Genomic DNA, 20,225 nt, shown 5'->3' with positions numbered 1-20,225 from the left:
CACTCCCACCAAAAGCATTGGCCAATCCAAACCACCTGCACTGGATTTCAATATTGTGTCAAGTCGTTCAAGAAAGTTGCATCAACAATTAAAAGCTCTACAGATAACGTAGGAATTCCATAGTTCAAAACACACATGTGGGATGCAACTGAAGACTTGTAAAACTGGATTCACCAAAGGAAAACATAAACGTTGATGTAGCAATCAGTTTACTATAATTAATGTTTCAATACTAGCAGATTCTGTTATTTCAAAACAGCACAAGAAAATCCCTTATTCTGTCTAATTCACTACTTCTGATCAAACAGGAAGAATAATTATCCAGAATTCCAGAAACTGGGGCAATGTGGGCCTTATTTTAAAATGAAGGTGATCGAAATGGGAGAAAGTACCATTTAGGATTTTATCTACGGCACTGCATTCATCCCTGTCTGCAGATAAGGAGAGGAGACAGTCTAGGGACTTGATATATTGGTTTCCCCCAGCAGAGTGCTCATGAGAATTTTCATTGTCAACCAAATAGAGTTTGGAAGTTACTACAGCTCCTCAGTCACATCTACCTGATAATGATTAGGGTTGGATGGAGTCATCTCCATTTATTTTTGCTGGGCACTCTCCAATCTGCCTCTGCTGCCCATTCACACTCACCACGCTGCCCATGCTGCTGGATGGCCCAGTGAGTGCCAGATGAATGCCGTGGGGCTGTCTGTCCCCTTAGTAAGCTGCAATTTTGCATAACAATGGTGGCTCTGGGATTTCCAGAAATGCAATGTTACATAAATGGCGGCCGTAAAGGGACCATTTACTAGGGCTGTGCTGGGGGGGGAGGGGGGTTCACCTGGCACCGCCGCAGTCTGTGCAGTGATGGCGGTGGAGCCAGGTAAGGGGGCAGGGGGGAGGGAGGCTTACCTGTGTCCGGTGTGGTCCAGCGCAGGCTTCAACTAAGACCCAGGCCTCAAAGCGGAAGCAGGGCACCTGCTTCTGCTTTGAGGTCTGGGCCTGAGTTGAAGCTGGCTCTGGACTGCGACGAAGACAGGTAAATGGAGGGGAGGGGGGCTTACCTGGTTCCACCACTGCAGTCTGTGCAGTGATGGCGGCGGAGCCAGGTAAGGGGGCAGGGGTAGGGGGGCTTATTTGGCCCCCATTTTGTCCCCCCTTCCCCATTTACCTGCCTCCGCCACCTGCCGCGGAGGAAAGTAACTAGGGAAGGGGGAGAACATCTTGATCTGCCCCTCCTGATCTTTCTCCGTGGAGCGGAGGAAGGTCAGATCAACCCAAAGTGTTTCAAGCCTAATCTGAAAGTTCTGGATCAGGCCACAAAGCAGTTCAGAGGGGGTACGTGCACAGCCCTACCATTTACGCAACATTACAGGTGAGCACCTGCCAAAGGGGTCTGATAATTGGCTGCAGCTCAGCGATCATTACTAGGAGGCCAAGGGGCGGGGGAGTCACCAGACTCCACCCCTTTTGGCCTGCCGCAACATCCCTAATATGATAGATTCTCTGATAAGGAATGGGTATCTGGTTTGATGTTTCTTTGGCTCATTCACAAGGTGGTAGTTATGGTACAGAAGATGCCTGGACTGGAGTATCCACAAAGTTCTAAGCTGATGGACTATGAAAGTTCAGCCCTATTTGTTCATTTGTTTGTTCTTCATTATCACTGCATAAATAATTGTGCTCTTTTGACTTATTTTATTTATTGACTTAAACTGTCAAACAAATGTAACGGACATATTTACAGCTATTTGGGTTGTGGTATTAATCTTGGGATTTCTTTTTCTTTCTTTTTTAAAGATGTCTCTACGTTTTGTTTATTTTGGGAGTTTCTTTAATGTTTTGGTTTGAAACATGTGGTAAGGTACACCATGTCCATGCGCCAGGCCACGGCTTTTTGTTTCTGTTTTTTTTTTTTTAAACAATTTGCGAGAAAACCTCGCAAACAATGTCTTGGATCCTAAGATAAGTTAACTGAAGGAGGTTCATGGAAGGAAAAGTTTCCCACCATTCCTCCTCTCTGTGAGCTCTTGTGAACCCTGAAAAACCTCTCCAGAGGGTGGGGGGACTTGAATACTGAGTGATGGTCCCTGAGGAAGAAGAGAGGGTAGGAAATATTCTTTACAGGCGCAAACCTATGCATGTTTAGACAGAAAAAGCATGCTGGAAATTGTAGGCCATTTTTCTGTCCAAACACGCATAGGTTTGTGCCCTTACTTATTTTATGGACCAAGGCCAATTTATTTATTTATTTATTTATTACATTTTTATACCGCCCAATAGCCGAAGCTCTCTGGGCAGTTCACAAAAATTAAAACCACAGTAAAACACCCAACAGGTTAAAACACAATTATGAAATATAGTATAAAAAGCGCAACCAGGATAAAACCACACAGCAAAGTTGATATAAGATTAAAATACAGAGTTAAAACAGTAAAATTTAAATTTAAGTTAAAATTAAGTGTTAAAATACTGAGTGAATAAAAAGGTCTTCAGCTGGCGACGAAAGCAGTACAGTGTAGGCACCAGGCAGACCTCTCTGGGGAGCTCGTTCCACAACCGGGGTGCCACAGCGGAGAAAGCCCTCCTCCTAGTAGCCACCTGCCTCACTTCCTTTGGGAGGGGCTCACGGAGAAGGGCCCCTGTAGATGATCTTAAGGTCCGGGTAGGTACATATGGGATGAGGCGTTCCTTCAGATAACCTGGCCCCAAACCGTTTAGGGCTTTAAATGTCAATACCAGCACTTTGAATTGGGCCCGGACCCGGACTGGCAGCCAATGAAGTTGTAAAAGGACTGGCGTAATGTGATCTCGCCAGCCAGTCCCTGTTAATAACCTTGCTGCCCTGGCCAATGTGGAGTGATTTCCCCTTTTGATAGTAAGCCTCTTCACGCACCATCCCGCACTGTTCAGGAGGGTCCCTGTCTATCCTGAGAGGCTTTTGGAGGGTGAAAGTGGCAGTGGAGGGAAGAGGCGATAATAATGTTCCCTTCCATGAACTTCCTTAAATTAGCTTATTTTAGGATCCCATTGGCCTGATAATATGAGCCAAAGTGCCTGCGAATAACCATCTGGAATGGGGCAGATTTATTTATTTATTAAATTTATATACCGCCCCATAGCCGAAACTCTCTGGGCAGTTTACAAAAGTTAAAAACAGTGAACATTAAAAAAAAGTATACAAAATTTAAAACCATTAAAAATGTAAAAACAACAGTATAAAACAACAGTATGCCATTAAACAACAAGAGTTCTGGGGTCCATTAACAAACAAACAAACTTAGCATATGTTGTTAAATGCTGTTAAATGCCTGGGAGAAGAGAAAAGTTTTGACCTGGTGCCAAAAAGATAACAATGTTGGCTCCAGGCGAGCCTCATCGGGGAGATCATTCCATAATTGGGGGGCCACCAGTGAAAAAGCCTTCTCCCTTGTTGCCATCCTCCAAGCTTCCCTCGGAGTAGGTACTCGGAGGAGGACTTATTATTATTATTATTATTATTTATAGCACCATCAATGTACATGGTGCTGTACAGAGTAAAACAGTAAATAGCAAGACCCTGCCGCATAGGCTTACATTCTAATAAAATCATAATAAAACAATAAGGAGGGGAAGAGAATGCACCAAACAGGCACAGGGTAGGGTAAAACTAGCAGTATAAAGTCAGAACAAAATCAAGTTTTAAAAGCTTTAGGAAAAAGAAAAGTTTTTAGCTGAGCTTTAAAAGCTGCAATTGAACTTGTAGTTCTCAAATGTTCTGGAAGAGCGTTCCAGGCGTAAGGGGCAGCAGAAGAAAATGGACGAAGCCGAGCAAGGGAAGTAGAGACCCTTGGGCAGGTGAGAAACATGGCATCAGAGGAGCGAAGAGCACGAGAGGGGCAATAGTGTGAGATGAGAGAGGAGAGATAGGAAGGAACTAGACAGTGAAAAGCTTTGTAGGTCAACAGGAGAAGTTTATATTGGATTCTGAAGTGAATTGGAAGCCAATGAAGAGATTTCAGAAGTGGAGTGACATGGTCAGAGCGGCGAGCCAAGAAGATGATCTTAGCAGCAGAGTGGTGAACAGAAACCAACGGACTGATGTGAGAAGAAGGAAGGCCAGTGAGAAGAAGGTTGCAGTAGTCCAACCTTAGACCTTAGATGTTGAGTGCAGTGTACGGGTAGGTTCATGTTGGGAGAGGTGTTCCCTCAGGTATTGTGGTCCCAAGCCGTGTAAGGCTTTATAGGTTAAAACCAGCACATTGAATTGGGTTCGGAAACGTATAGGCAGCCAATGCAAGCGGGCCAGAATCGGTGTTATATGTTCGAACCTTCTGGTTCCAGTTATCAAGAGTTAGTGAATTGTAGAGGTAGAGTCTAAGGATGAAGGAGAAATTGTTTTGGCTCACATTTTAAATGCAAACTTACCAGATTCCATCTTTTCAAACCTCTATGCAACAGAAACTCAGGCCATAGCTAGACCTAAGGTTTATCCCTGGATCGTCCAGGGGTCAAACCTGTTCATCTAGGTGACACACAGGGGATCCAGTGCTCAGGCAGGGGCGAACCCTGGATGATCCCAGGATAAACCTTAAGTCTAGCTGTGGCCTCAGCCATCCTTCAAAATGTGGACTTTTTTGAATTTTGCAATGGAGTCCTCCAATCAAAAATGTGTGCAAAAAATGTGAATATTAGGGAAAGAAATTTTCAAGACCGCATTATATTAGAAAAATTGTTTGCAAAATAATTGTGTAAATTAAGCAAAATGCATACAAAATACATCAGGAGAACTCTGCACAACAATGGTTATTTTAAAAAATTAAATAAAAAATTCTCCAAGCTCTAGATGACCTCATTTTTTTTGTCCATTCCTAGTGAACTATCAAGAAAAGTCTTCCAATATATATAAAGTTTTGTGATATGCTTTAATTGGAGACAGGCCATGGGGAAGAGAGCTTCGGCTATTGGCGGTATAAAAATGTAATAAATAAATAAAATAAATAAATAAATGGAGCACATGTGCTCAGGGATGTATGAGTTATGCATTTTAATTGATTTTTTAAATCAGGATTTACTCAGTTCTCACCTTTCTGCACCTGCAATGTGATTTCTGGCCAAACAACCCCCATCCCACCCCAGCATTTGACAACACGTGTACGTTTGAAAAATGCACATGAAAAAATACGTATTTTTAAAAAATGCATTCAAATACACATTGATCAATGGAAGAAGAATGCACACATTTCAAAGATGTGTACAAGTGATGTGTACATTTGAAAAAAATGCCCACAAAAATATGTATGGATTTTCATGAGAAAAGAAGAAAGCAATGAACTTTGAGGAATGAGCTTTGACGTAGAATTTGGACATCTTTGGCGAGCTCATGTTTAAAGCCTGGAGTTGGGGGAGTAGGGATTGTACTACTCTCCCAACTCCAGGCTTAGGGAGTAGGAGTAGGGAGTAGGGATATATATTTTTTAATATGTTCTGTTAACAACTCTGAAACACTGGCAGGGGAGGACTGGAAATGTAAACAAATGGTTAAAATGATACACTAACTTTTTTGGGTCTAGGCTGCATGCAATTTTGTTAGCCCTCTTGCATTTCCAGAAAAATCCTCTGACACTCTGCATGAGCAAGAACCCTTCCTACCTATTATGAATTTCACTTCTGGTGAAATTTGCGGGGGCGGGGGGCAACTTGAGATGAGAAATCACCCCTTCTAATACACTTTCTTATACAAACAACTGCTCCAGTTTTCAAGTGAGCAACAGATATTTAACACCACAGATTTTCTTTTTCATGAACCACAAAGATGATTCACGCTTGAGAGGCCATAGCTGAGTACCTGAAAGTCTGGATCGTTCACTTCTTGTGTGTCTTTGCTTCTGTCACAGGCCATAAAAACGGACTTGCCTCTTGTTTCTAAACCATGTTTGCTTTCTACTCTATTTCTCTGAATTGGGCAAAGCTGGGAACTGTATGTGTGTGTGTGTGTGTGCTTGAAGCACACAGAGGAGATCTCCCAATCAATATTTGGCTTTTACACAGTCGTTAACATTTTCTGTTTGTTGTTCCCAGAGCCTCCAACTGTTTACACGCCAAACAGATCACGTTTAGCCTGTCGGGTTTTGACGTTGGGCTTTAAATGTTTCCTATACCTGACTGGTTCAGAGTACCTTAAACCTGAACGGCACAACATGCAAAGATGTAAACAGCCTCGTGAACCGCTGTCTGATTGTAAACTTCCTTTGTTTTTTTTAAGGTTTGGAGCTCTTTTTCTTTTTAAAAAGTACAGTAAAAGGTATTTTGTCAATAATCAGAAGTACGTAGCTTGGGTTGAGGGAGGGAAGTTTACCAAAGTGCTCTCTGCCCTATGCAAAACAGCACCTTTATTTTATTATTTTTTTCTCAGTGGAAGCAGAGCGGGCTGCCTTCCTTGCGCTTCGTTTCAGCACTAATTTGCCCTTCCTTTGTCTGCCACTGCGGACCGAAGAATGATAACAATGCACATTTCTGACATCTGGAAATTGTGGCGCTTAATTTTTAACATCCATTTAATGCACATTCTTATAACCCAGTGATGTATAACGTTTTTACCAGACTTCTCAATCAATGTGACGCCTACCGTCGGAGAAATGCTGCCCACACAATGTCAGCTGTCTGAAGCGTATATTAAAAATCAACCTTTGTACTGATAGAGTAGTTGACACCTATTTATCTACAGCAGTGCTAAATCATCCATCCTCTCAGGCGGCCTTGAATATATCTACATATACCAATTCATTAGAGCAGGGACAGCCGATTTAAGAACAGAAGAAGAGTCCGGCTAGATCACATCATCTAGTCATTGAACACCCCTTCCCCCAAACCGATGCTCCGCTAGGCAGTCAAGGCGTTCCCCATGTGAGGTTCTTAGGCTGAGGCTGCTTTTGACCACTGCCAAGAGGCAGCTGGCTCTGGCCACTCTAAAAAGTGAATTTCATCAATTAGAGATGCCGTTTGTAAAGAAGAACTTCCTTTTGCCTGTCCTGAATGTAGTGCCAATTGGTTTCATTGGGCGTCCCCAAGTAGGGATGCATGAGAATTTTGTTTTTGTTGAAAAAACATGAGAGCATGCCCTGTTCGAAGCTCCAAACATGAGTGCGACGAAAATATTTGCAAATTGTTGATCATGTGCACCCGTTCGTCTTGTTCCCAGTTTGATTTGCGCAAATGACCCAACTTGTGCAAATTTCCTCAGTTGACCGAATCAACCCCGCTTAAGCCTATGAAGGGAATTTGCACAAATTTGGGAGTGTGTGCAAATCTGGGGTGAATCACGCAAATTTGGCGAGGTTCATGCAGATCTCCCATTTGATCACAGCTCAATTTGTGCAAGCTTCCCGTTCATGCAGAGTGAGCAGCGATTGCAAACATGAACAGGAATTGGGCATGAGATGAGTGGTGAGTAGGGATGGCTGGATTCAGCTGCACCCAGGCTCTGCGGGCACTTGCGGAATCGCCGTTGCTGCTCACCCCCACTTGCTGAACCACGCAAGCCTCTGGAGGGCTTGATGTGTGGTCAGGGAGCACCCAGCAGCCACCCATTCTTCAATGGTAACTCCAACATTAGTGGCATAGAGGAGCCCTTTATGCCTCTATTGTTGCAGAGGTGGCCTATTACAGCTGCCATTCTGCACAACATCAAATATACAAAAATGATGGAGCCCCCATATTGTATAAAAATGGCCACTTGCATCAAGCAGTGGGCAACTGCGGGGCGCTCCAAGACCATGTGGCACTCGATGAGCATGCTCACAAGTGTCCCATGGCTCAGCAAGTGTGGGCTGGGTGCCAGGTGCCAGAGAGTCCACCAGACTCCCAGATCCAATAGGGCACTTGCAACATCCCTGGAGGTGAGATGATGGTGACAGAACGTTGGCAGTCTTGAACATCACACATTCACACAGTCCTAACCCCAAATTCCACCATCTGGTGCCCTCCAGATGGAACTGCAACTCTCATCATTCATATCTAGCAACCCCACAAGTAGTTCTGCAGATAGGGCCACACCATACATGTAGATAATGGCATTACAGGCGGTTTAATTTTCAGTCTATTTCCTAGTCATCCATAGCATGAAAATTTCCCCCTTTTCCACTAATGTATATTGAATGGCTGTTTTCACAGAACATCACTGCAACCCAAAGTTATATTTTTCCTGGTTGGTCATCATCAGTTCTGACACCATGTATTTATTTATTTATTTTTTAAAAAAATTGTCTTAGGGTGCATCATTTTCCATTTAGACTGAATTCAAGTGTTGCCCACTTCTGTGTCCTTGAAGGCACTTTGATTATGAAGGCAACAGTCAGGATACTGGGAATATGTTTTGCCACATGTACAACTTCCTCAAGTGCTTGAAAGACTTCCACATAAGAGATAGAAAGAAACCACGGTGCTATGATTTCTTTTCTTCAAACATGAGATTCCTTACTTGCTGCGCTTGCTGAGTCCATTTGTTCATAAACATGGACTCCCACCTTCTTAGAAGGTTGCTTAGGAGACTTCCAATAATGTGCTATTTACAGCTTTGCTTCTGTGTACAATTGTTTAAGAAAGTCTCTGTGCATGAATTCAGGATCATTTGGTTCAAAAAAAAAATGAAGCATAGCTTTGGGGCAGGAGCAGGGAACCTTTTCTTCTGTTGAGCACAACATTCTCTTGAGAGTAATCTGTCAGGGGGCACATATCAGGACTGGCCAGGGCAGAAGCCAGTGGGGCACTGGGCCACAGCCAAAAGAAAATAGGAACTCTCCCTCCCTCCCTCCCTCCCTCCATCTCTCTCTCTCTGTCACACACACACCACCACCACCACCACCACCACCACTTCTTTCTCTTTCTGTTAATCCCTTCTCTCTCTCCCTCTTTTTCTGACATCCCTTCTCTATCTCTTTCTGCCACCCTCTTTTCTCTCTCTTTTTACCACTCCTTCTCTTTCTCTTTCTGCCACCCTCTTCCCCCTCTCTTTCTGCCACCCCTTTCTCTCTCTTTCTGCCACCCTCTTCCCCTCTCTCTTTCTGCTGCCCATTTCTTTTTGTTTCTGCCACCCTCTTTTCTCTCTCTATCTGCCACCTTCTTCCCCCTCTCTTTCTGCCACCCTCTTTTCTTTCTCTTTCTGCCACCCTCTTCCCCCTCTCTTCCTGCCTTCTTCTTTTCTCTCTCTATCTGCCACCTTCTTCCCCCTCTCTTTCTGCCACCCTCTTTTCTTTCTCTTTCTGCCACCCTCTTCCCCCTCTCTTCCTGCCTTCTTCTTTTCTCTCTCTATCTGCCACCCTCTTTCCCCCTCTCTTCCTGCCACCCCTTTCTCTCTCTTTCTGCCATCCCTTCTCCCTCCTCCCCTCCCCACTCTTTCTTGCTGCCACCCCTTCTCTCTCTCTCTGCCACCCCACCTCTGTCTTCCTGCCCAGAAGACTACCTGGGGAGGGCCAGATCTGAACTGATTGCTTTTGAAATTACTCTGAGAGCTGCATGAAATTAGGCCAAATTTCCCTGACTTAGGAGCTACCTGCAATCTAATACAAAGGAATTTCTGGCAGTAGCCAGCAACCACGTTCCAGAAATCCATGATATACTAATGCCCGTAATCAGTGAGTTTCCTTTTCCCTTGCAATTAATGATCATGTTGCATTGTTATGTGTGTTCTCTCCATCACCCACTTTTTTTGTTCCAGGTATTTTTAACATTATTTCAAAATAGAAATCCATGCTGTAAACAAATAGCCAAGTGGTCAGACTCTGTCGAAATTAATTCCATCTAGCAGGAAGTATTTTGTGGTTTTGAAAAAAAAATTGCTCTGAGGCATAGCCAGGATATTACTGTAAATACTTCCAAAATTTGCCTCATCTCAATTCCAGCCCCTCCCTCAATTTTGAAGGTCCACATTACCAGGTCCTATTTCTGAAAATAGAAGTATGAATTAAGTAGAGTAAAGCCAAACTTCTGAACCTTTCAAAGATTGCATTAACTCTTTGAGAAAGAGTCATGGGTGAAATAAGGGGTGCTTTTAGACTTTGGGTGGGAGAGCTGTGAATTTTAGGGGCAATCTAAAATTTACTACTACCATCTTATAGTTTCATTGGAGTGGTGTGATCTATCCCTTTTTCCACCCACAAATGCTCTGTTCCAAGGGGTATTCTGAGGGAACAGCCGCCACCACCACTACCTGTTCAAATCCTATAACAGAGGATGGACCAAAAATTATGTGATGATAATTCCACAGCATCCTCAAGAATTTAAGAAGAGGCATGCTGGATCAGACCAAGGGTCCATCTAGTCCAGCGTTCTGTTCACACAGTGGCCAACTAATCAATAAGCTGCCCACAAGAATCTCACAAGTAGGACATGAGAGCAACAGCGCACTCACACCCATGTTCCCCAGCAAATGGTGTACATACATAGGCGTACCGCCTCTGATGCTGGAGGGAGAGGACACCCATCAAGGCTAGTAGCCATTGATAGCCTTCTCCTCCAGGAATTTATCTAACCCCCTTATAAAGCCATCAAAATTGTGGCCATCACTACATCCAGTGGAAGTTAATTCCACCGTTTAACTATGCGCTGTGTGAAGAAATACTTTCTCTTTTCTGCTCTGAATCTCTCACCCATCAGCTTCATGGGATGACCCACTGGGTTCTAGTATTATGAGAGAGAAGAAAAATGTCTCGCTATCCACTTTCTCCACACCATACATAATTTTCTGCACCTCTATCATGTCCCCTCTTACTCGCCTTTTCTCTAAGCGAAACAGTTGTAACCTTTCCTGATAGGGGAGTTGCTCCAGCCCCTCAGTCATTTTAGTTGCTGTTTTCTGCATCTTCACCAGCTATACAATCATTTTTTAGCTGCAGTAACCAGAACTCTACACAGTATTCTAAGGCCATTTCCACACCTGCCTTTTCCCCCCAGGATCATCCCGGGATTGTCCCTGTGCATCCAAATGACACACAGGGTATCCCGGGAACAGGCAGGGACGATCCCTCCATTTTCCTGGTATAACCCTTAGGTGTAGAAAGGGCGTAAGTGTGGTCACACCATAGATTTGTATAAGGGGAGTATGATCTTGGCAATGTTATTTTCGTTTCCTTTTCTAAATATGCCTTACATGGAATTTGCTCTTTTCACAGCAGGCTTCTTCCAGCTGGCAGCCTCCATCGGTGTTGGACAACAACTCCAACACTTCTGAAGGTGCCAGCTTCGGCTGTTACACAGAATCGTGTAGTCCTTTCTCTGCTTGAGAGTTTGGATGGTACCATTTCAGGCTGCAGACAGAGGTGGGGAGAGGTTTTCCATTGGCAAGTCATTTTTCTCAGGAAAATGAGAAAACCCAAAGTGATACAGTCCTGATTCTAGTGATGAGTGTATAAGCTGGGGCACTTCTCCCCGGTTGTGCCATGCTCTGAAATGATTGGATGAAGATAGAGGTCATGAAGAAATCCGCCACATGCTAGCAAAAGGAATAATGCACTGAATCCAACCTTCTGGTTTGCCCAGGTACAGATGCTTACCTCTGATAGGACATCTTTTATGGAGCTCTCCAGAAGGGGTCAAAACTGCAATCAACTTTAAAATTAATGTACATTGGCCAGAAAATAATACTGCATGCTGTAATAATAAAATGCCGTAACGGGGGACAGACTGAAATAATATAGTAATAATTCTGTGCTGTGTAGTTATTTCTCTGCGTGCCAGTTTGCAATTCAAACAGAATTTCATTTTGACCAGGCCAAGTTTGCTGCGCTTGGCGTAGCCTGTGTCTTGACTTCAGCCGAAACAGGTGAAAACAGAGTTTGTTGCTAAAGGAACTTGAGACTAGACTCCTTGCAATTTTAGGTGAATTTTGATGTAATCAGTAAGCACTGGGTCCTTCCTTCACCTGTTCCCAATTCTTCTGAGTCAATGGAGCAAGCGGAGGTATTTGGATTGGTCAAGAGATAACCTTTGGATAAGAACCTCATGCTTCACTCGTCTCTTGGGACGGCCTTTAATTGTCTACTTGCTAATAGCTTGCCAGGCAGGTTATCAGTCCTGTAAAGAGGTTTTATTTTCTCAAAAGAAGTGAAATACAAACAAAAGCCAGAGTTTAGGGATTCTAATACCAGCCTCTGCAGAATAAAATTGGGTGCCGCCATCTGACAGGTTGAGTTTGTGCACGTTATCATTAGGGCTGACATGAAAATCCCCCAAATTAGAATTTGGGCCATTTTCAAGTATGTGTGTATTTTATTTATTTATTTATTTATTTATTACATTTCTATACTGCCCAATAGCCGGAGCTCTCTGGGCGGTTCACAAAAATTAAAACCATACAGTGTAAAACAACAGTATAAAACCATAATATAAAATACAATATAAAAGCTCAACCAGATAAAAACAGCAGCAATGCAAAATTACAAATTTAAAACACCAAGTTAAAATTTATTTATAGACTGTTAAAATGCTGGGAGAATAAAAAGGTCTTCACCTGGCATCTAAAGGCATATAATGTAGGTGCCAAGCGGACCTCCTTAGGGAGCTCATTCCACAGCTGGGGTACCACAGCAGAGAAGGCCCTCCTCCTGGTAGCCACCTGCCTCACTTCCTTTGGCAGGGGCTCATGGAGAAGCACCACTGAAGATGACCTTAGGGTCATATACTGGGATGGTACATATGGGAGGAGGCATTCCTTCAGATAGCCTGGCCCCAAGCCATTTAGGGCTTTGAATGTTAATACCAGCACTTTGAATCGGGACCGGACCTGGACTGGCAGCCAATGAAGCTGGAAAAGGACTGGCGTGATGTGGTCTCATCAGACAGTCCCTGTTAGTAACCACGCTGCCCTGTTTTGTACCAGTTGAAGTTTCCGAACCGTTTTCAAAGGCAGCCCCATGTATAACGCATTGCAGTAATCCAAGCGAGAGGTTATCAGTAGGGGTGTGCACGGACCCCCCGCTCCGCTTCTCTTCCAGATCCACGATTTGTGGATCAGGCCACTCCGCTCCGCCCCCGCTCCGCCTATGTCCGCTCCGCTCCGCTGCGAAGCTCCGGATCCGGATCGGAGCGCCGTTTCCCCCATAGGCTTGCATTGAAAGCTAAAAAATTATACAACTTTTTTTCTGTTAAAGTTAGAAACCTCAGGTTTGGCACCATGACACCTCATGGAGGTATACTCACGCATGCCAAGTTTCAAGCCAATCCCATCATCCCCTGATTTTTGGGGAATTTTTGAAAATCGGGCACCCCATTCACACCCCTTTCGATAGCTCCGTCAATTTGCACGTTAGAAACCTCAAACTCGGCACCATGATAGCATATCCAGGGATACACATGCATGCCAAGACTCAAGGCAATCCCATCATCCCCTGATTTTTGGCGGGGCTCTAACCTTTTAACTCACCCCAAATCAAGTCCCATGCTACAACTACATCAATTTGCATGTGAGAAACCTCATCTTTGGTCCCATGACAGCTTACCCATGTGTCCACATGGACGCCAAGTTTCCAGCCAATCCCATCATCCCCAGATTTTGGGGGAATTTATGAAAGTCGGACATCCCAGTATCTGTAGACAGCTCAATGTGCCCATTTCAAAGGAAATCCCAACATGCCATGAATTGGGGAGTAGAGATAAACCTAAATATTAATCTTCTTCCACACTTGAAAAATTGATTTGGAACTTGAGCACGGGAAGGACTTCTCCCCTGCATCAAAGCAAGACACATAAAAACCATCCCTGTGAGGTGGGCAGGGGAGGAGGGAGGGAAGGCAGGCAGGCAGCAGATATTTCTGGGGGCACAAGGAAGTGAGCAAAGGATAGTTTCAAAGCCAGTAATGCATATAAAATGGAATAAATAAATAAATAAATAAATAAACAAAGGAGGGGTGGAATTAAAAGCAGCAGTGTTGCTAAATAAACAACAAGAAGAATTTTTAAAAAAAGGCTATATCTGTCTTTTACCAGTAAGAGGGGAGTAGATGTGCCCAAGGGGAGGGGGAATCATCTGCCAATTTGACTGGTCCTGTCTAGGTACCAGTCTTTAAGAAGCAAACGATCACTTCAACTCATGATAGGCATTCTCTCCAGTGATTTACCTTTGGAGGGCTCTGATGGCCTTCCAAGGACAGGAGAGTGCACAGGGCATGTTCATGCCCTATGGGAGCTCATCCCCTTGCACCACATCTATTCAGTTGTTCCCCAAAGTTAGGGTGGGGAGCAGTGCTGTGTTTTCTATCTCTTATTATTGGCTTAGTATATGATTTCAGGTTGTGTTTGTGCATTTGGTGGGGCTACTGTTTTAAAAAACACTGGGAAAAGTCTGTTCAGACTAAGAAAGAGAAGTTCCCAGAATCCCAAGTTACCCGTTTTGCCTATCTCCTCCTCCAACTTTGGGATCATGTGATCATGACCAGGAGTTGACTCTGCCCCTCAGCCCTTCGAAAAAGGTACATTTTCCCGCTGTTTTACCTGATTTTTCCAAAAATCCTAGCAAGTGAACCACAGCACGCAGAGAGCTGAGAGTAGGCTCAAAACGACCCCAGCCATGACTCTCCAAGCACAAGAAGTTTCAGAAAGATAGCTTAAAAAACAACACAGTTATCCCCTATTCTTTTCCGCAATGCAATCCTATGGGCGAAATTTTTCAAAATGGCGATCGGATCGGTCCGTGAAAAGAGAAGCGCTCCGCATATGGGCGCTTCTCCTCACCGTGCTTCTACGGATCCCCGGTCCGCTTCTACTCCGCCTCTGGGCAAGGTGGAGCAGGCCAATTTGCTTCTGATTCTCCACTTCTAATCGGAGCGGAGCACATCACTAGTTATCAGTGCATGGATAACTGCAGCTAGGCTATCTCTATCCAGATAAGGGCATAGCTGGCATATCAAATATAGGGCCATATCACTACTTTTTATTCCCCTCATGAAATTCACCACCAGGTGGCAGTGGGTGGGTGGGGGACAGGCAATTTCAGTTTTATCTCTGTTTCTCATTTTCCCAAACCTAGGCTGAGGCCCGTCTTAATTAAGGTTCATCTCAAACTTTGCGATTTTTTAAAAAAAAGTTTGCAAGAAAATTCATTTTTGTGCACACTTCCCCAAATACAAGCATTTTGTAGGTGTTTTGCAAGACATTTTCCAAATATTTTGCCCTTTGTAATGATATTTTCCCATATATATACACATTTTGTATACATTTTTGAATAGAGAACTGACTGCAAAATTTGGAGATATGTGAATTTCAAAGAATAGTGGGCTTTTAGTTTGCATAGTGGTTCCAAACTGTGAAATTCAGTAAATTTGTATTAAAATGAGAATTCAACATATTTCTCTCCCATTCCTACAGCAGTGACAGTGGCCTATTTTATTCTTCAAATATATCTTACTTTGAGATCACCGGAGGTAAGGGCTAGGGTGACCATATGAAAAGGAGGACAGGGCTCCAGTATCTTTAACAGTTGTATTGAAAAGGAAATTTCAGCAGTTGTCATTTGTATATATGGTGAAATTTCCTCTTCATCACAACAGTTAAAGCTGCAAGAGCCCTGTCCTCTTTTAAATCTGGTCACTCTAGTATAGCTCCTGCAGCTTTAACTGTTGTGATGAAGAGGACGTTTCACCAGGTTCTCCATATATACAAATGACACCTGCTGAAATTCCCGTTTCTATGCAACTGTTAAAGATATAGGAGCCCTGTCCTCCTTTCCATATGGTCACCCTAGGTAAGGGCAACAGGAGAGCTTCCTTCCCAGAGGGGTGGCTACCATTTGCCTTCCAAATGTCACATTTTCCAGGGCATTGTAGAAGGGGGAAAGGTGGCAGCCACATACATACACACACACACACACACACACACACACACACACAACCAGCACCCTCCAATGATCATATTCATTATGTATGTAGCACAAATGAAGTATTCCATTCACTTCACATATCTTGTCACTTACCAGTAGAGGCGTGTGGGTCTGATTTCAGTGATTCCATTCTGGGTTTTAGTCAGAACCAGCCAGAACTCTAAAAGAGTTATCCAAAGTGCTTAACCCTATCCCCAAAATTGATTCAGCACCTTGTATAGCTCCTTTAGAGTTCTGGCAGGTTTTAACTAAAATCCAGAATGGAACCAAAGTCCCACCAAAACTAGAGCCACCAGCCTCTAGTGTCTCTTACACCAGCCCTATAATGTTAGCTATTATTGTTCTCGTTATCACTATATTGAAGATAGGGGACTTGGAAACATAGTGGTTTGCTTAAGGCTGCCTAGTGAATTTATGGTTCTTCTGAGGTTTAAACTGGAGGAGTCTTAGACAGATAATCTTTTGAAACTTGTTTCCCATGCCATAAGTGACATTATCCACTTAATATTTATAAGCCATTAATGTATACATGTACAAAACACACAGAACATGTCTACTTAATATACCTGGGGGGAAACCAATTATACAGCTGGAGTTTTCTTTGCAGTTTTTTTTTTTTTACCCAGCTCCTCCCACTGCTGAAGAGACAAGCCACATACTAAGCAGAAAGGTGGCTTGTCTCTTTGGCAGGTGGAGCTGATACAGTAAAACAAAGAGAAACTCTGCCTGTGCGATGAGTCCTCCCCTGTGCTGGCAAGGCCCTTCTTTGGATCCTTGCCAAAGTATTTCCTCAGTGGAAACGAAAGGTATATTTGTTGAGATCAGATGTACAAAACTGTTTGCAAGACCCTGTTGCCGGCCATCAAGCCTTGTTCTTTCTCATTTTTTCAAAGATGTTTATCCAGGGCTGGTTCCAGGTTTGAAAGGGCCCTTGGCAAAGAACCTTTTGGTTGGTGCCTTCCTACATCAGTGGGCTTACATGCTGGTGATGGCATGCAGATCTGTACAGCTTTGAACCTGCTACCATATTAATTGCCTCCAACATAACAACAACCCAGGGCATTGTAGGAAATTCAAATTGTGGTTGGCTCACAGGCTCAGCCTATGGGCCCTGTTGGGATGTTGGTACCTTGGCAATTGTCTGAGGATGCTCAGGGCTGAGGCCAGCCCTGAACATACCTAATACCACCTGAACCATATCGAGAGGGTGGGGTTGATTGCCATTACCAAAGAGTTTTAAAAACAGGTGTGTGCACACATACACAGAGCTATTGCTCCATTAGAGATCAACCCTTTTCTTTACAAACATGCTTTGAATTTCAACTAGCTTAGATAGCGACTTGGGCTAGTCCCGTCTTGCTTCATCATTGAGAAGGATGACAAGTTGGGAGAACAATTCTAAACACTGTTGTTTCACATGATTCACATCCACGTGTTTACTGTTTACTGAGGCACTTTGTGTGTGGTCCATGCATTAACTACGGGAAGCCAGAGTTAGTCATCCCTTTGTGTGTATGTGTGTGTTATTAAATAAAAATCCTATGGAAGCCATTTGCTTTCACTGGAAGATATGCTGTATCTCTTTTCATTTTCTTTCATCATATTTACCTCCGGCCTCTTGTGTGAAGAGAACAAATTGAAAGCCGACGTCATCAGTGACTAAAGTCCACCTGTTCTTCCCGAGGCTGATGGCTTAGTCATAATGACAGAGCATTTTTTTCCTACCCCCATCATCTGCTTAGAAGTGCTGCTCTGACTTTTAAAACAAATGCTATCAACAGCTCTTTAGCTTACTGGTCCCATTGTTAAGAGAGCATTTTAATCACACATAGTACCAAATCCCATGGAACACAGTAGGACTTACTTTCACGTAAACAGGCATTGGATCAGGGGTGCATGGATTCTGATTCTGATTCTTGCACTGGGGAGGCTCAGCTGCCAGGCCTAATCACTCATCAGCTTCAAAAACAACAGAGGATCTATTCTCGTGGCACCTTAAAGGCTAGCAAACTTATTTTGGCCTAAGCTTTTGAGGACTAGAACCGTAATCATTTCATGGACTTAATTTCATTGACTACATAAGACACATGACTATCATCTTCAGTTGGTAGGTATATACACACTTGGGTGTAAAGAGGGGAGGGGTAGAAGTTGTAGTTAAATGGCAATGAAATGAAAAAAAACCCAAAAGCAGTCTGTGACAATTCGAGTAGATGTAAAATGTACACAAAACAAGCTCAGTGAGACTTCATGACAGCAAGGATATTTATTTATTTATTTATTTTATTACATTTATATACCACCCCATAGCTGAAGCTCTCTGGGCTGTTTACAAAAAGGATAGGTGTTAACACAATCAGTTTAGCAATACTGTGGAAATTAGCATCTGCAGTGGAACAGAAAACGATTGTCTCTATTCAGACCCAAATGAACAGAACAGAACTTATTCATTAGTAATTTAATGGTTTCATCCTGGAGCCTTGCACTGAAGTACCTTTGCTCTAGGATAACCACCTTAAGGTTAGCACCAGCATTTTCTGGTAAATTGACGTGTTTCTGAATATTGCCATTTCAGGTGTCAAATTTGTATAGTTGTGTAGCTTCAGTATCAAGGTTTGCTCCACCCTACAGTAAACAGGGGAAGAGGACAGACAAAGGCCTTAGCTAGACCTAAGGTTTATCCCGGGATCATCCTGGGGTCATCCCTGTTCATGTAAATGACACACAGGGGATCCCGGGAACAGGCCGGGATGACCCCAGGATAAACCTTAGGTCTAGCTAAGGCCAAAGTTTCAGAAGGATAGGTGCAGAGGCTAGGGGGTCATAGTGACCGAAAACCAGTCTGAGGTTATTTTTTCATACTGAGGTCTGGAAGAATGACTAACTCATGGTCCCATGCTTGCTTTCCCCCAAAGCTGGTTGGAAAGCTCCTGACAAAATGTACCCTATGATTAGAAGGTGGAACTATCAGTCATTCAATCCCTCCCTCCCCCCTCATCAGTGTTTAGAAAAACAAATGTTTTGAGATACACTATCTTCCTTTCCAAAGCTGGATTGCCTCATCTAGCATCTAGATTTGGATCTGGTCACTTTGAAGGAAAGAGCACTTGAGCTTGGGGAGCACCAGAAATGGTCCAGAGGGGGCCAGCATGGGCTCAGGCTTTAGGTTTTGGCCAAAACTGATGTAGAACCCATAGTAACAACTGTAAAAGGATATAAATGTCTTCTGTTCTCCCTACAAAATTACCACCTTCTCCTCCCCACATTACAGTGTTAAACTAAGTATTAAAACTTATTTTACTAAAACTTAGGCTGCATCTTCAGTATTGCGTTCAGTTCTGGGCACCACACTTCAAGAAGGATGCAGACAAGCTGGAACATGTTCAGAGGAGGGCAACAAGGATGATGAGGGGTCTGGAAACAAAGCCCTATGAAGAGAGACTGAAAGAACTGGGCATGTTTAGACTGGATAAGAGACGGTCGAGGGGAGACATGATAGCACTCTTCAAATACTTAAAAGGTTGTCATATAGAGGAGGGCCAGGATCTCTTCTCGATCATCCCAGAGTGCAGGACACGGAATAATGGGCTCAAGTTACAGGAAGCCAGATTCCGGCTTGACAACAGGAAAAACTCCCTGACTGTTTGAGCAGTATGACAATGGAACCAGTTACCTAGGGAGATTGTGGGCACTAGAGGCATTCCAGAGGCAGCTGGGCAACCATCTGTCAGGGATGCTTTAAGGTGGATTCCTGCATTGAGCAGGGGGTTGGACTCGATGGCCTTATAGGCCTCTTCAACTCTACTATTCAATGATTCTACAAAGTTTTTTAAGTCACAATCTATTATGCAGAAGATATAGGACAGATACCCATGCCTGAACTGATGTTTTAGGAAGGGAGTCTGAGGAACTGAAGCACATAGTGGTGACAAAATTTGTCAAACCTATTGACAAATTAAAAGCAAATAAGTCACCAGGCCCAGATGGTATCCATCCCAGAGTTCTCAAAGAACTCAAATATGAAATTGCAGATCTTCTAACCAAAATATGCAACATGTCCCTAAGCTCAGCCTCTGTACCAGAGGACTGGAGGATGGCCAATATAACACTAATTTTTTTTTAAAAAAAAAGGGATGCAGGGAGGATGTGGGAAATTATAGTCCAGTTAGTTTAATGTCTGTTCCAGCTAAATTGGTTGAAAGCATTATTAAAGACAAAATTAGTAAGCATATGGACAAGTCCTTCTGAAAACAAATCAACATGGTTTCCGCAAAGGTAAGTCCTGTCCCATTATTCTTTTAGAGTCCTTTGAGAATTTCAATAAACAGGGTTGATGTAGTGGACATTGTTTCCTTGGACTTCCACAAAGCTTTTGATAAAG

Source organism: Elgaria multicarinata, chromosome 7, assembly GCF_023053635.1.
Source record: "Elgaria multicarinata webbii isolate HBS135686 ecotype San Diego chromosome 7, rElgMul1.1.pri, whole genome shotgun sequence".
In the NCBI taxonomy this organism is placed as follows: Eukaryota; Metazoa; Chordata; class Lepidosauria; order Squamata; family Anguidae; genus Elgaria; species Elgaria multicarinata.
The sequence above is the reverse complement of the archived record's forward strand: the minus strand, read 5'-3'. Positions refer to the sequence as shown.